The 18,035-nt window shown below is 39.5% G+C and overlaps 1 long non-coding RNA gene across 1 annotated transcript in view; it reads left to right on the top strand.

Annotated features, from left to right (window-relative positions):
- The first annotated feature begins 604 nt into the window (after positions 1-604).
- The window catches only part of LOC124263801, a 30,588-nt gene continuing 13,157 nt past the window's right edge, over positions 605-18,035 (top strand). The window contains exon 1 of the long non-coding RNA XR_006894939.1: positions 605-618. This is a non-coding gene — a long non-coding RNA (uncharacterized LOC124263801). The remainder of the gene's footprint in view (positions 619-18,035) is intronic.

Raw genomic sequence — 18,035 nt, 5'->3', positions numbered from 1 at the left:
GGGGGACACCAGAAATGGGCTTCACACTTTGTACCCATGTGGGGATTCGAACCCAGGTCTTCGGCATGACGAGCCAACGCTTTAACCACTAGGCTACCCCACCACCCCTCATAGAAGAAGAAGATTGATAGGGCGAGCATGGACATTTAGCTCACTAAACATGCTCATGACTGATTTGCCAACGAAACAACATGTACTTTATTGTGACTGGAAGACCTTGGAGACATAAGGTTAGGGTCTTATGGCCTGATCAGGATGTGTTGAAGTCCTGTCAGAGAGATGCTGGTCATGACTATACATGGGAACACTTTTCTGTCACTTGAACGACATTGGCCACTTGACTAAAGCTTACTTTCTGAATATATACTATTTTGATGGAAACAGAAAATTCCTTTAAATTGAAAAGGAGCCCCAGTGAGAGTGGAGAACCTGAAGGAATCTAGACTTGCTTCACTTAGGGCTTTAGCATTGCAATAGGGGCTGGACGGAAGGGAAACTAGTGCGGTTCAGTCTATAATATGTTACAAAGGCCCTGAAACAAATGTACCCAATACAGCCCATGACTTGAATGACCTTGGCCACCTATGGTCCGGTGTTATGGCCCAATCAGGATGTGTTGTAGTCCTGTCAAAATGCTGCTAGTCATGTTTATACTTGGGGATACTTTTCTGTCACTGGAATGACCTTGGCCAGCTCTGGTCAGGGTCTTACGGCTGATCAGGATGTGTTGAAGTCCTGGTGAGTGCTACTGGTCATGTTTATACAGGGGATACTTTCTGTCACTGGAATGACCTTGGCCAGCTCTGGTCAGGGTCTTATGGCTGATCAGGATGTGTTGAAGTCCTGTTGAGTGCTTCTGGTCATGTTTATACTGGGGATCTAGAGGGAGCTGGACTGTAGCCTTGTGTGCTTGGTGTCTGTGTTATAGAGTTTAGTGTTGTTTATTACCTCCAGCTCAGTCAGCAGATTGATTAGTTCTGATATGTATGTAGGATGGGACATTATGTGTTCCTCACAAAGGATCTGTAGGAGTGTGACGGTAATGGTACGTGACTAGGTTGTGTTTTACACAATTACAAACACTGCCTCAGTTATATGACAGTAGAGCTTTATGTGGGAGGAGAGCATTTCGTGATGCAGGTTGATCTTTACATCTTTAGTAAGCCCATGAGCTTGCATATTGTGCTCACAGAGTATGGATAACGACAGCCTGATCAAATCTGGTATTGGAACGTATGACATTTCTAAGTCTTGGCACAGCTTCATGATGCTCTATGGTGTGGTGGGGTAACCTAGAGGTTAAAGCGTTTGCTCATCATGCTGAAGATGCAGGTTTGATTCCTAACATGGGTACAATGTATCAAGCCCATTTCTGGTGTCCCCCCATATTTGCTGGAATATTACTAAAAGTGACGTTAAACTAAACTCACTCACTCAGGTTGTTTTACGCAATACATTTGTACTCATGTGTTGTGTTGAAGTCTTGTTCTTTCAGCGTTTTCAATTTGTTGTCGACTTTTTGTGATTTTTAGCAGGTTAATAGTTATTCTCTCCTCAGATGGCCATCTTATCAGTGTTTGATCACAATATGAACTGACCAATGTGTAGGAAAGAATTTAGTGGTAAATTTTAAAGTTTGCATATAGCATGAAGCCATGTAGACACTTGCATCCAAACACATACACTAACGCAACCACATACATAAGCACTTTCATGTGTACTCATGCACCTAGCCCCCACCCACCCACATACACAAAGTGTTCCAAACACACTAACACACATACTCCAATAGCCAAATTAGTCAGAAGACATGATTTTTATCATCCGGACTGGTGAATAGAATCATCTGTCCAAGAAATAGAAGGTGCTCAAACCCTGGCCACGATGTAGTAAAAGACATTAAAAGATGATCCATGTTATTCTGCCTGGTGTTCTGGTAAAGTTAGTTTTACAAAGACTGGCATGTTGCCATGCGCTTGCAGTAATCTTCATCACAAGATTCAACCTAATTTCATGTCTCCTATTAATCTGGAAATGTTTTCCTCCAATTTCAGTAGAAACAGTATTCTTAAGAATAACAAGATCTACTGGATCCAGATATCTTGTTTCAGGTGAAAAAGAACTAGATTAATCTCTTTCCAGCAATGTCTGTTTGGAGAATTTTAAAAAATAATTTATGTACATAAAAACCCAGGGTATTGATTTTGAACAGCACAGGTTTCAGGATGTACAACAATCCATGGTGACTGGTTTCATTGTCAACATGAAGAAGTGGCAGTAGCTGGATATTATTGATCATCTTCCAACTTTAGCTGTACTAGTCTGTGTGCAGGAATTGAAATAATATGTTTTCTTTGAATGGTTGATAATTCACCATGCCAACTTAATGCAATTCACTTTGGTGCCGACTACTTGACTTTTTAGGGAAAGTTTAGGAGGCCTATGGCTCAAAACTTCAATTAAATTTTTCCAGATTCAGCCATGACAGAAATTTGATTTTCTGCTTAAATAAACTGAGTTACCATAATGTTATCTCTTTCGGTGTTAAAAACTGCCTGTTTTCCAAGTCAAGATGTTTTTCTTTGTGATGTTGAACAGCTCAACCAAGATTTAGGAGTATCCGGTTTGCATGAAAACATTTACTGATCTCTGTTTTTGTATTGAATCATTGATCATGCAAAGTCAGGGTGTGCATGGGTTTGGTCAAAGATGAACAAATGGAGTTCTTTCTGTGAATGAAATCTGTGGAATTCCTGTATAGATCCTGGAGCCTGAGGTTTGAGGAATGGACGCATTATAAATCAGGAGATGGCTTAGTGGATGTAGTGATTTTAAAGATGGTACTTGTTGTTACCCTGCCTCAGCACTAGGGGATTAAACACGGACTTGTCAGCTAGTAGTCAGTATCATGTTTCTGAGGTATCACTGTGTTTGGCAGGGATGGTTAATACTGTAAGACCAGTATTAAACCTTGGTGACCGATCTAACTATTGATTCCAGTAGACTGACACTGTAGATCATATCTCATGCTTTGAGCAACTGGTTTGTGTTTAATGATTATTTAAAGATACTGATATGTTGATGATGTCAGTGGGGCTATCCATGCCCATTAGGACAACCAAGCCAGTGGAGCTAACCATGACCATTAGCATAGAGACTTTTCTGGGTTTCATCTTCTTTTTATTGATTGGTACAACATTTCAGGGCTTGTTCTGACCCCATCATCAGGTGGAACTAAAGAACAGTAACTGTTAACTCTGCCCGTGATGTCATAATGCTATGACGTCACAATGCTAATGACATTACAATGCGATGATGACGCAATACATGTGGAGGTCATAATGGATACAGCTAACAGAGCTAATATGAATACATGTTATTATGAATATATAAAATATTGTTTACTGCAAAATTATTATTAGATTAACTTAGAAATGTACAGATACTTATTATCCAAAATTGTTAATTAATTTAGAAATGTACAGATACATATTAATAATGTACAGAATATAAAGAAGTTGCAGTGCATGCATAAAAATTATGGTTTAAACATGGGTACAGTGGGGTATTGTCTATTGTTTTATGTACCATGCATTCAGGAGGTACACACCCTGATCCCTGTTTATTGCTGGTTTTGTACGTTTGATGAAGATAGCTTCAATCAATTTGCGTTTCCTCCAGTTACTAATGTTTTTTTGCAAGGACTTCAGTTTCCCAGTCAATTTCATGATCGGGATTATTCATAATGTGTTGGGAAACTGCAGATTTCAGATCTGATTTGTCGACTGAAGTTTTGTGTTCTTTCACATGTGTAGCTACTGGTCTGCCTGTCTCACCAATGTAGATGTCACCACAGTCACATTTTAGTTTACATGCTCAACTTCTTGGGTTGGAGATAGCCTGATTGTACCTCTTACCATTAGGCTAACCAAGCCAATATAGCTAACCATGTCCATTAGGCTAACCAAGCCAGTAGATCTAACCATGCCCATTAGGACAACCAAGCCAGTAGAGCTAACCATGCCCATTAGGACTAACCAAGCCAGTGGAGCTAACCATGCCCATTAGGCTAACCAAGCCAATAGAGCTAACCATGTCCATTAGGCTAACCAAGCCAATATAGCTAACCATGTCCATTAGGCTAACCAAGCCAGTAGATCTAACCATGCCCATTAGGCTAACCCCAGTTAGCTAACCAACCAACCAAGCCAGTAGAGCTAACCATGCCCATTAGGACAACCAAGCCAGTAGATCTAACCATGCCCATTAGGACAACCAAGCCAGTAGATCTAACCATGCCCATTAGGCTAACCAAGCCAGTAGAGCTAACCATGTCCATTAGGCTAACCAAGCCAGTGGAGCTAACATGTCCATGAGGTTGACCACATGTCAGGACAAAGCATGTGTTTGACGTGTCTTCATGCTGTATGTTCTCCAACAGACAGTTGCCTGTTTGACAGATGATGTGTCTACAACTAAAACAATTTGCAGATGTTTGTGATGTAGAAATGCCTCACCTTGCCATACATTACTGAACTTTCACAGTCAGATGGTTGTGCGAATAACAGATAGCACCGAATGCCAACAAAATTATAATGTTATGGACACATGCACCTAATCATATCATAAGCCCAGGTCTTCCCTGGTTGAATATGAAAATATATTCCAGGAATAGGTTAAATCAGTTAATCTGATGTTAAGATATCAAATGTTTAGTTCAAAACAAATAGAATGCATTATCGTTAAAAATATGTTATAAAAAGTCCAAATATTTATGTAAGGTGTAGTGAGACTATTTTGAATCTTTAAATGACTGTGTACGCAGTGCACGCATAATCTTTCCCATATCAAATCTCCGCCATGCATCTGACCTCTGATTAAATTGGTTTTTAAGCATATCTTAATTTAGTTTTAGAAAAAAAATTGAAATGCAGCGTACTTTAATGAACCAATTAACTCCCAGAGCTGTTGCCTGGCTATAGCACCAACTGTTGTGATATTCTCCTTGCTATTACATCATACCATGGAAGTCAGTGTCAGGTGCTCAAGTCCTGAGAAAATATCTCCAAGAGCTACGCAAACATTGCATAGAGGAAACGAACTCTATGGAACCAGGGTTTGGCTAATAGGTCGTCATGCTTTGTGTGGGGTAGTGGCTAATTGAGAAATACATTGTGGAAAATTTCAAATCTAAATGCTGTTTAAGGTTTTTTATTTTTTCAGCTACCACCCAAGTAGTTAGACCAGGGCTGTTTTAAAAAGAAAGGTGGGCTGTGGGGTAGCCTAGTGGTTAAGGCATTTGCTCGTCACGCCAAAGACCTGGGTTCGATTCCCCACATGGGCACAATGTGTGAAGCCCATTTCTGATGTCCCCCACCATGCTGTTGCTGGAATGTTGGTAAAAGCGGAGTAAAAGTAAACTCACTCACTCACTAACAAGATGTGAGTAAATGATGAATATGGTAGCGTCTGTCAGTGAGCTGGGTTTGACAATGCACCAGTTTAATCACAGTGAGTAAGGTCAAAGCAAAATATAATTTTTACACTATGAACAAACTTATCATCGTGTTTGTAGTGTCACGAAACATTTGATACAAAATTTATACAGTCAGCAGGTTCTTGCTCAACAAAGGGAAGCAACTCTAACAAACACAACTCTTACCTTGGACCACCATAACAGTGCACCTAAGTTCAGTCACAAACAGTATGAAAGATTCTGTTTAAAGTGAAATATGGATTTAGTTACCTTCAAGAAAAGCAGGCCGCCTCCGTGGTGTAGTGGTTAGAGCGTCCGCCCGGAGAGCGGAAGGTCGCGGGTTCGATCACCGACCGCGTCATACCAAAAGACGTTAAAATATGGTACTTGTTGGTCCCTGTCTGGCGCTCGGCATTAATGGGTACAACAAGGACTGGTCAGTATGTGTCTGAGTGGGGTATTCATGCTTCACTGTGGCATGATATCTCAGTGAGCTAGCACTATAAAACCAGCTTAAGTCTGGGCTAGTACAAGCAGCCGCACATACATATACACACGCATGCATGTCGTCATATGAGCGAAATATTCTCAAGAACGACGTTAAACCCAATTTCACCTCACCTCAAGAAAAGCATCTGTTGAGAAATCACTTGAAATGATTTGGTTATACTGAATACAAATGAAGCACAAAGCATGTGGCCGGGACCAAAAATCAGTTTGTTATATCCCTCAGCTTGTTGTAACCCTGTTCTATATATACATAGTTTACTGTATATTGGTTTCCCATAACAAACATGTAATATTACCTTATATACACTGGTGGGATTATTTTGCTGGTCTGATCAGCCCAGATATTGTTTATCAAGAACATGTATTGGAATAGATGATTTTACCCATCTTTATGAATATGTAACCTCTTAGACCAATAAATATTGTAACTTAGTGCTACAATGGAAGTTAAGGGGTTAGTGCTATGATCACTTAGTCAAGCATTGCCCACAGCCCTGTTAGACTAAGGGATCTCAAGGCAATGATTGTCGTAAGTCTGTGATAAAGTATGTGTGTGTGCTGAGATTGTCTCATGGAACAGGAACTTAATCTTTACTAGACTTGCGATAAACTTAGGGCCAGTCACACTGTAAGACCTTGGATCTATCAACTACATTGCACTTTCAAAATTACAGAGTGAATGAATACTTGCACTTAATAAATAGTAGAATAAAGATTTTTTGAGGGCATTTATATGCCTGAAGTAGAGATATCACTCAGTTGATGATCCATTTCTTCTTTACGAGCAAACCATGACAATGAGTTTTAAGGAGAATACACTCACAGTATACTCAGTGCTGCTTTCCTTAAGACCTGATCAATGTTTTTGTAAACTAGATAGAGACAGTTATTTATATATAGTTAAATAATTGTGCCTGCTGGTGCAAGGTAGTGACACTTTATAAGATCACTTTTGATTGTAGGTAGGCTTTCATGTTAAATTAATGTGTTTTTAGGAGGAAATATTAAAATACAATCATAAACGTAATATGTCTATGTCAGGATTTAATCTGCATTTATCTTGTAGATGTCTGGTAGGCCTAGATGGACAAACACTGACAAAGATTGATTTGGAAAAGTTGTTTGCATTCATTGTGCTTCTGAAGTTGTAAAGTTTAGAACTATATTAAAAAGCTGTGTCTGTAGATTACAATTACATGTGGACATGGTACTTCCCTCCTAGATTCTATCAGCAAAACCCTGAACCAGGAAGTTTGTACAAGGAAGTATATGTAGACAAAGGAGTTCTTTTTCCATGAGATATATTTTTAAGATAAACATTCCTTTGTGGAACAGTGGATATATTTTGTTATCTCACGAGTTAAAGGAAACAAAAAGATGAGTTTCAGCTATAAGAAATGAATATGAATATGAATACAGTTATTGTGCATAAAATTGTACATGGATTGAATTCTTTATCAGAAAAGGATTTTATTTCCTGATATAAACATTTATGTAAATAGGATGGTCATACTCCTGTTTAAGACAATATTTCACTATGAATACACAATGCCATTTAGAAAGTGGTCAAATGTGACATATGTCATGTTTGGGATTACACTTTCTTTGTAAAGTACAGATTCTAGTACTTTTGTTGGGTTGAGTCCAATCCGGGATTCAAACCCACACCCTCAGAGTCAGCTGCCTAACCTGCTCAGCCACCACGGTTTCCAAATTTATTTTGTTTCAAAGCTAAAAGTGATGTGTTATTAATAATAATGATAATAGTTCCAGTTATATAGCGCTTTTCCACACATCAATGCATGCTCAAAGCACTTTATTATTACCATTTTGTTTCGGTTTTTTTCTTTCTAAAATGTCAGGTTGTGATTCTTGTACAGGGTCAACTGTACCGTGAGACTTGCAATAAAGATGATTTACAACTGCTTTCAAGGATGATACCTTTTGAAATTTCTCAAAGTGACAGTTAAAATAGACATTGTTCATCATGTTGAAGCACTTAATCATTTCTACAGTTATTTCTGTCCACGGGCATAATAAACAGGGATGTAGACAACAGCCCCAGCTTACGCTTCTCTTCTGTCCTCTGACTGACCTTCTGAAGCTTCAAAGCTTCTTTTATACCTTCCCTGTCATCCTGAAACAAGGGACTGCCTGGTACGATGAGTAATCGTGTCATCTGCCAGAAAAGTGTCAGCTCAGCAGACTGGGTGGCATGATATGTCACGATGTCCTCCATGAATCGTGATGATTCAAGGACAAACAAGTCATGTGGCAATGTTGCCACACAGCCCATCATATCACTGAGATGTTTTTGTCAAAGGCATAGTTAACTGTTTTCACTGAAACTTTGCATTATACAAGCTCGGGAACCAAACCATAGTGCCAGGTCTCTGGTCAAGGGTGTTTCAGCATTGAAATGGCTTGGGGAAAAAATTAGATCTGTCAGTGGTAAAATCTAATAATTATTATTCTGGAAAGTCTTAAAAAAAGAAAACTATGTATGTATAACAAACTGTTTTTAGTCCATGGCCACTTTCTGTATATTTTTGTCAGAATGCGATTAGAAACAAAACGAACTAAAATTACTGGTCTCTTTGAGTTCGTTACGACCATAGTTTACTGTACTACTGATATGACAAAATACATATTTGATATATTTCTGTCTCTGATGTTCTCAGATATGAAACATTCATGAGTACTTGAGCCAATGTCATGTGTGCCAATACACCCCCCTGTCTGGATGTGTTTCATTCCCATGTCCACTGAAGCCAAATATGATGACCCATCTTTCCAGACATTCCACAAATAAACTCCTTTTTTTATATTTCATGAAACATTGAAGCTATTTATGTGAGCCTTGTTGTTCTATTTTGCTATTTCCTCTTCAAATGCTATCATGTTTTAAAGCCCTAGCACTTTTAAGGATCTATCTGCAGTTTGGTATGTATAATGGATCTTATGTCTTATGTATGTTCCACAGATGGCCCAATACAGGGTTTTACCTTGACTTACAAAAGTTAAATTTACTGCTCCTAGCTGGTGATATGGGGGTCCTGTAAAGTATTGAAATGGTGTTGTGTACTGTACGTTCAGATAATCACTTCAGAGCCTGGAATGATTCAGTGATGGTGCAGACAGTGGTCATTACTGATGGGTGAAATGACAGACACAGATACCTCCTCTTGATGCATTGTGGGTACACTCTGAGTATTTTTGTACATTTCTCTGGATGGGGTATTTTGGGTTTTCTGCATCCATTTTCTACTTTTGTGCATTGCATAAATCCCTGCCCATATCTTTAAGTAACTTCCTGACAAGCATGGTGGGCATGTTCTGGCCGAGAATACTCTCAGGATCTGTATGACAGCAGAGTTTCTAGAGGAGCTCTGTATAGTTATTTATCTTTAAACCAAAATATTACACCTAAAGCTATGGACCTTTATGCATCAAATTATTATTATATAAATGCCGCATATTGTTCTATAAATCTGAAACATACTTAATCCAATAGGATTCTTTAGAACCGTAAGTCCTTTTCCCTTTGTTTTTGATTGACGTAAAAAGGGAGATTTCCGAAACCAGATATGCCTTTTGAAAGGTTTGATTTGTGTATTTGACGCGACCATATTGCGAGAGCTGACAACCCTTCCTGTCATAGTGTCACCAAAACAAATTAACAGAGAATGATTGATCATTCACTTACAAAGTTTTTCATCTCTACTTGTTTGGTTTGATTGCCCCCAGAAAGCACCAGAAATAGATTGGCAGCTTGGAAGCTTTTCAGTGTGTTCAAGCCTAATATTTCATGCATCTTGCCAATTCAGAATGGAAATGCCAATAGTTTGTTTTTAAGTATAATTGCGATTCTGAAGTTTAAAAAAATATTGTTGAAGTACAAAAGTGTTTTAAGGAAATGTTCAGAATCGTATTTCTTTGAAATGACCAAATAAGGAAACAATTCAAGTTGCCCACCTACTCCATGCAGGGACAGAGTAGTGATGGTGATACTGAATATCCTGCAGCCGATGCAGCGGATGCATTATGAGTGACAGAGAGTTGAATAACCCAGTGTATAACCAGTGGGAAAGAATACAAGCCGTGATAGTATGGCTCTAATCCGTTTGAAAGGACTTGTGAACCGTGGGTTAGAGCTGTTTAAAGCAGTAATGCAAAAGGTTCTGGTCCTGTATTCTTGAAACATTCATATACGTAGCCCTAAGAATTCTTAACTTTGATTGTAGCCAATGTGTTAAGAATGGGTTTAAGAAGTTTGTGGGGCTGTTATTGTTTCGAGAATAGCTACCCAGGACTGTTTGGAAAAAATATTCTTTGGTGCTGTTTAAAAAGTAGAATCTTTCAAAACAATAAGGCAGTTCTTCGTGCCTGTTTCAAAGCACTTATGTATAATTTCAAGGCCACTATTTCAAAGTTGTAGTTGAGCCTATGATGACCCATGGTGCCGAGATAGTTCTGTGAAAGGAAGTCTGGTCCATTCATCTCTAATTAAACCATCTTTCATGTAGGCGCCAACCCATCATGGATTTCGGTTAGAATTGGTCCCTAGCAACCTCTGCTTGTCACACGAGGAGGCCACTAAACAAATGGGGTGGTCAGACTCTGCGACTTGGTTGATTATGTGTCACCGTACCCTGATTGCTGATTAGTCCAGGCTTGGCTATTGACTGGCTACCTTCGTAGAGTTGAAATACTGCTGATTGCATCTTTAACAACAGGCCTGCCAAACAAAACAACTAACATGTGCTTAAAAACATAGAAAAGTATATGCTATTTGTCTGTTTTGTACATTGAAATGTTGCCTAACAAAAATTTGATTTGATCCTGTAGACCAAGCTATTGATTGGGGTATTCAGACATGATGAGTCAGCACAGTGGATTGCATATCATGTTCTGAATGTGTTGTCAATTCATTCCTAACACTGTAAATGGTTTTAGTTTGCAAAATCTACTAGTATTTCTGCATGATGGTCTTTTAGCTTGTCATACCTTAAGAAGTTCCATGTAGACCAGGGTTCTGTTGTACAAAACAACTTTAGTGCTAAGGTGATTGTAAGTCCCTTACCTCAACATAGATTTACAATGGACTTAGTGCTAAGGTGATCGTAAGTCCCTTACCTCAACATAGATTTATGATGGACTTAGTGCTAAGATGATCGTAAGTCCCATACCTCAATATAGATTTACGATGGACTTAGTGCTAAGATGACCGTAAGTCCCTTACCTCAACATAGATTTATGATGGACTTAGTGCTAAGATGACCGTAAGTCCCATACCTCAACATAGATTTACGATGGACTTAGTGCTAAGGTGATCGTAAGTCCCATACCTCATACACTTACGCTAAGGTTGTTTTGTACAACAGTACCCTGGAAGTCAGGATGATTGTCACAGATCTTGAATATTGACTTGTCACATGATCTGTCCAGGCTTGTCATGTGATGACTAGGAACTCTTTCCTGGTACAAAACAACCTTAGTGCTAAGGTGATCGTAAGCCCCATACCTCAACATAGATTTACGATGGACTTAGTGCTAACGTGATCGTTAGTCCCATACCTCAACTTAGATTTACGATCGACTTAGTGCTAAGGTGATCATAAGTCCCATACCTCATAGACTTACGCTAAGGTTGTTTTGTACAACAGTACCCTGGAAGTCAGGATGATTGTCACAGATCTCGAATATTGACTTGTCACATGATCTGTAGCATTTCATGGTGTGCAGGTTACTTCACTAAAGGCTTTTAAGGCTTCATATACTTTCAGAGTGAATTATAAAAAGAAAACAAATTATTACTATTCACAGATCTATATGACAAAAACAACAAATATCTGGGGACTATTCTCCAGAGATGGTCTGACCATCTTATTTCTTGTTTTCTGACAACTATTCCAGAACCATTACAAATATCTCCATAGCTTTGATACTTCCAGTGTCATTATTGATTTGATTGAAGTTAAGAATCAAATGTGATTCAAAGTCCAGAAAAGAAACTGAATTTAATTTGTAGGATTCAACTTCCCAACTTTCCTTGAAGTTTGTTGGGGTCCTCACAACTATTTTGGTTTCTGTCAGTGCAGTGAGGTAATCCGCCTTTGATCACCTTCTTGAAGGCTTGTGAAAGGGAGAGTTTGTTTGCTCTCTATCCGGATTTAATAGGAATAGAATCTGGTTCAATGTTTTTATAAAATTGATTCACTGCTAGAATGTGATGATGGTTATGCAAATATGTAATGGGGACAAATAAATGTAATAATGAAGTCGAAATTATTTATCAACCTAAAAAACATTGATGGAATGTGTGCCAACAACAATGCGGAAATCTTTGTGAATTACATGTACAATTGTCCTTGATGTCTTTCTTTGAAGTCTGTCCACATCGGAAAATTTGATAATCCTGTCCAGCTACAACCACGGTTGAAGGACTGACTGGATGTGAGTGGTTATAGGGAAGCCTTGAACCAGATTTAAAACATGGTGTCCCTTTGGGATACCAGAAACCTAGATGCTGATTGCTTCTAAAAGTGGCATTTAGAGTGAGTGAGTTTAGTTTTACGCCGCACTCAGCAATATCCCAGCTATATGGCGGCGGTCTGTAAATAATCGAGTCTGGACCAGACAATCCAGTGATCAACAGCATGAGCATCGATCTGCGCAATTGGGAACTGATGACGTGTCAACCAAGTCAGCGAAACTGACCACCCAGTCCCGTTAGTCACCTCTTACGACAAGCATAGTCGCCTTTTATTGGCATTTAGAAGCTGGTATGATGAAGAGTAATAATTTTGAAAGATAGATAACTTCTTTGTTGCAATAGGTGCAATGTTTCGGTGTAGATACTAACACCAGTATCAAGCAAGTCACATCTAGATGAGGAATAGTTTTTATGGATACACTTCTTTACTGCAATAGATGCGATGTTTCAGTGTCGATACTAAAACCGTAACTTGCTTGAAAACGGTGTTAGCATCTACACCAAAACATCGGCATCTACAGAAAGAACAAGGGACTTTAACACTTGATCTATTGCGATAAAGAAGTTGTCCATCCATAGAAATTGTTTCTTTTCTCGATGCCAGTTGGTTCAAATGACAGAATCACCCTCATTATGTTTCTAGGATTACAAGAACTATTCTCCAAAGTGTTATTTGTCCAATACCATCACTTGAGACTTTCCTCCTAGTCAAGCTGACACAACAGGTTATGACTGAATACTGATCATGGTGACGTCAAACAAAACTTACCTTCTTAACCAAGAGCAGTAGTTTAAATTTATTGTTGTTTAGGTGTATTCAAAATGGCAGAGGTTGGAAAGAAAACATATTGTCTAAATTAAACTTATTTTTCAGGTTTTATTTATACTTTATAAAATGATGCAAAATAATCATCTGTATTAATCTCTTTTATTCACACTTCAGAAAAGTGTGGTATTTGATGTTGAAATTGATATTCAGTTATTCGCTATTTTCACCTCTTTTCTTGGCGGTCTGTTCTATTTTTGATGATGGAGGTGAGTGTGATGACGTTTTGTGTAGACATTTGTTTCTAATATACTTTCCGATCTATTGTATTCCTGTAGGTTTCCATAATTCATATTCTGAATCTAGTTTTAGGAACTTATGTTATAGCAAATTAACTAATGGCATTTTGATAGGATCGTCTGGGTATTTAACAGAACTACTCATTGTATAAAACTGGGTGTGCAGTGCTCAGACTGAGGTTGCTATGGAAACCAGAATCTCTATTCAGGATTGGTTTTGATTTTGTTAATATATCATTCGGTTTTCAATGCATTACAGCCTTCTATGGTGGAGCTCTTGCATTAGCAGGTTAGATTTGATGATGCTAATTTGTCACTGACGCCATTGATTCAGTCTCGTAATGATAATTCTCTCCTACAGCCTGCAAATTGATAACAGACCTAATTTTAAGAAAACATTTCCCAGATGAGATTAGTTTGTGTCAAGTAGTTTTTTCTCCTGTGGTTTATGTCCATTAATTCCAACATGGCAGCTTTCATATCTCTCATCAGGAAACTGATTACATCTTTTCAACATATTTTGTTTTGTAAGGGTCTTTTGTTGCTATGAAGGGATCAGTTGGCCCAATAGCTGCTGCTGTTGCTGCTGCTGGTCGCTGTGTGAACTTGCATTGATCTGTCAGCTCATGTAATAGTGCATGTGTCCAGGTGGGCGCCAATGCATGTGTGTGCACTTGCATGTGGGCGCCCATTCATGTGTGTGCATTTGCATGTGGGTGTCCATGCATGTGTGTGTGTGTGTGTGTGTGCTTGCATGTGGGCGTCCATGCATGTGTGTGCATTTGCATGTGGGTGTCCGTGTGGGTGTGGGTGTGTGTATGCTTGCATGTGGGTGCCCATGCATGTGCGTGTGCTTGCATGTGGGCGTCCATGCATGTGTGTGTGCTTGCATGCATGTATTTGGGTTTACGTGTGTCTTCTTGTTCAAGTCTTACAGTTTAACATTAATATCTCACTCAAGCTCTGTAGGAAAAAAGGGGCGGTGGGGTAGCCTAGTGGTTAAAGAGTTTGCTCAGCACGCAGAAGACCCAGGTTCAACTCCCCACATGGGTGCAATGTGTTATGCCCATTTCTGGTGTCCCTACTGTGATATTGCTGGAATATTGCTAAAAGCGTCGTAAAACCATACTTCCTCACTCACTCACTCCAGTCCCGGCACAACAACCCAAGCAGCTAAGAACCCAACACCTTGGACTGCTCGGCCACCATGTCTTGCTTGTGGTTTACACCACTCTCAGTTTGAGTCCAGCTCTATGATGGCCACCTTGAAGTTTGGGCAAGGCAATCCTGTGATTGATATTATGACAGACAATGCAAACCATCAGTGTGTAATGATGTCACCAAGCCTGGCCACCTGATCCTGTTAGTTGGTTTCTGTGACAAACCGTAATTGATAGAAGTAACCCAAAAGTGGAGATTCAAAGAAGACAGACTAATTGACCTTTTGTAATATTTGTATTGCTGTATGTATCATACAGGCCACTTTTGTCAGATTATTCATATCCATATCATAAATAATTTTAATTAGGAAATGGATCACATTGATGTAAGAGAAATGCAAATTAGGTGCAATAATTTCCCGGATGGTCTGTCATACAGCCTCTTAAACAAATATGTCCAAGAAAACCCATGCATGTCTGGAATATGTGTCAAGTCCAGATTTCAACAGTTTCTGAAAATGAAGAAAGTCTCTGGGCTCCTTTTCATTATATTATATTATTATTTTTTATGATTTTTTTCCCCTTCAAAATCTGTTTATTTCAGAGACTAGATGTTAGTCTGTTACTGAGATAATATGTGATGTGTCGTCATGATATCACAGTAATGAAACAACATTCACGATTGGACATACCGTGTCACACACACACTGTTATTCATTCCACACATTTGCCCATGAATTCATTGCTGTTGATGGAAGATCGATATTTCAACTCACAAATGGATTCCTATTTTCCTTGGACTGGCTTTGAATTGGAAATGTGATAGACTGTCATCTCAGGGTAGTTATTAACAGATAATCCAGGTATTTGACTACTGGTAATGTCAAAGGTTATGGTGATCCACTGAATTCGGTGATATTCATTATTTCCTGACCATTTTCAAGACTTTCCAACAACAAAAAATGAATAGTTTTTAGAGTTATGAGAATTCATGACTAATGTTTTCAATATTGGAATAATCAGTGTGGTTTTATAAATCAATTTTGCCAATCCAAATACCGATAAACAAAGATGGCGGATTGATATTTCTGAGATAAAGCCACCCGATGATAACTTCCCAATGGGTGATGGTGATGGTGGTAGTGCATTTAACATCAGACTGATTAAAAAAATATGAGGCATGTACGAAGGGGGAATCTATGACCTAGCACTCGTCTAGCCAAGCGTGTTGCATCAGCTATCCTGGACCAGCTGAACTTGAAGAAGCTGATGGATGTTGTATGTTTATATCATTATGATAATATATCAGACCAATGTACAGGAAACGTTTCCTTGATTGGCTGTGATGTTCTTGTTGTCAGTGACTGGGTTCACTTGTACTTGGAGACTTGGAGACTGGTACTGTTGGTGAAGTACTGCCTGAGTCATGAAGTATGTCCTCCACAGTCAACAAACTCCTCTGTCTCAGGTTTCTGAACCTCTTCTGTCTCAGGTGTCTGAACTGTCCCAGTGTCAGGTGTCAGAACTTTCCTAGTGTGAGAAGTTTTTCAATCTCAGGGAGTCTTCACTTTGGCAGTCTGAACCTTTGCAGTCCCAAGTGTCAGAACCTCCACAGTCTCAAGTGTCCACACTTGATCAGCCTCAAGTGTCCAAACTTGATCAGTCTTTGGTGTCAAAACCTCCACAGTCTCAGGAATCAGATTGTCCCCAGGCTTGGGTGTCTGAAACTTTTCAGTCTGAAGTGTCACATGTTCAGTCTGAGCTCTCTGAACAAACAGTCCCAAGTGTTGGAACCACCACATCCTCAAGTGGCAGAACTTAGTCTTAGATGTTAAAAACTCTTCATTCATATGCGTCTGAACCTCTCCAGTCTCAGGCGTCCAAACCTCCTAAGTTTCACCTGTCCAAACCTCCAGGTCTAAGCACCTCCCAGACTCAGGTGTCAGACCTTGTTTAATCTTAGGTGTTAACAACTCTTTGGTCTTATGTGTCAGAATCTCTCCAGTCCCAGGTGTCCAAACCTCCCCTGTCCCAGGTGTCGGAACCATTGCAGCCTCAGGTGTCAGGACCTCCCCAGTCTCAGGTTCCCGAACATGCTTGATCCGTAATGTCCACATCACGGATCCCCAGGCATCCAGTTTATTTCATCTCGTCTTGCCTCACAGATCTGATCAATATCTCGATGTAGTACAGCATCATGTCCTCTGTTGACCGGAGTAGGTGTGTTACACAGGCAGCTGATCGTTTATCATAGCAATACTCTTGTGGATGAATGCTACTCATCACCCAAATCATATATATGGAGGAAGTTCATATACTGCTTTTGTTAAGATGTGGAGTAAGTGAACTGGGTTAATCACCACTTTGTGTAATTCTTCGAATGCATTCAAACTGATGCAGGCGGATGATATTTCCCACTAAGGGGAAGATAACGCCATGTGCATGGCACAGACACGGCAAGGAAAATGGTAATCTTGGGATAATAGATGTGTAGGAATAATAGAAATCTATGTTTCAGATGCAAGACAGTTCCTGTCACGAATGGGCAAACTGTGCTACCTAAAACTATTGGATACCCATCCTTCCTCTTCCTCATTGGGACGGTGGGGTAGCCTAGTGGTTTAATCATTCACTCGTCAAGCTGAAGACCCGGGTTCCATTCCCCACATGGCTACAATGTATGAAGCCCATTTCTGGTGTCCCCCGCCATGACATTGCAGGAATCTTGCTAAAAGCGGCATAAAACTAAACTCACTCACTCTACCTCATTGTCCTGGATACCATGTACATGAGTAAGATCCTTCAGTCACGTTGATGACCCAGTTGGATTCCTAGCTTACGCACAGTTTATGGGACAGCCTCCATGGTGTAGTTGACAGAGCACCAGCCAGAGAGTGGAAAGTCTGTGGTTCAGTCCCAAGTGAAGTCATACTAAAATGTAACAAGACAGTACTTGCGCGTGACATTAGTGGGATCAAATTAGTACTGAACAGAATGGAATTAGTAAATGGTGTCCGAGTTTACTGTGTGTCCATGTTAAACAGCAGCATGGTATCTCAGTGGGGTAGCACTATAAAACTGGCATTAGTCTTGATTAGTACAAGCAAATACATACAAACAGACACATCGCTATATTAGTATGATAATCTTGAACAAGGTGTCAAACCCCAATTCGCCTCACTTCTCTCGCTATTAGACATAAAAGCATTTGAAATCAAATTTGAGTCTGAACCTCTCCAGTTATATCCATGTCTTCTCTGCATGAAGCTGCTTGTTGTAGCCCCAAGGATCAAGTGACAGCTGGGTCAGGCATTGTTTGAATGATCTG

This window comes from Haliotis rubra, unplaced genomic scaffold (genome assembly GCF_003918875.1).
Source record: "Haliotis rubra isolate DU_JTF1 unplaced genomic scaffold, ASM391887v1 Scf9, whole genome shotgun sequence".
NCBI lineage: Eukaryota > Metazoa > Mollusca > Gastropoda > Lepetellida > Haliotidae > Haliotis > Haliotis rubra.
The sequence above is the reverse complement of the archived record's forward strand: the minus strand, read 5'-3'. Positions and strand labels throughout refer to the sequence as shown.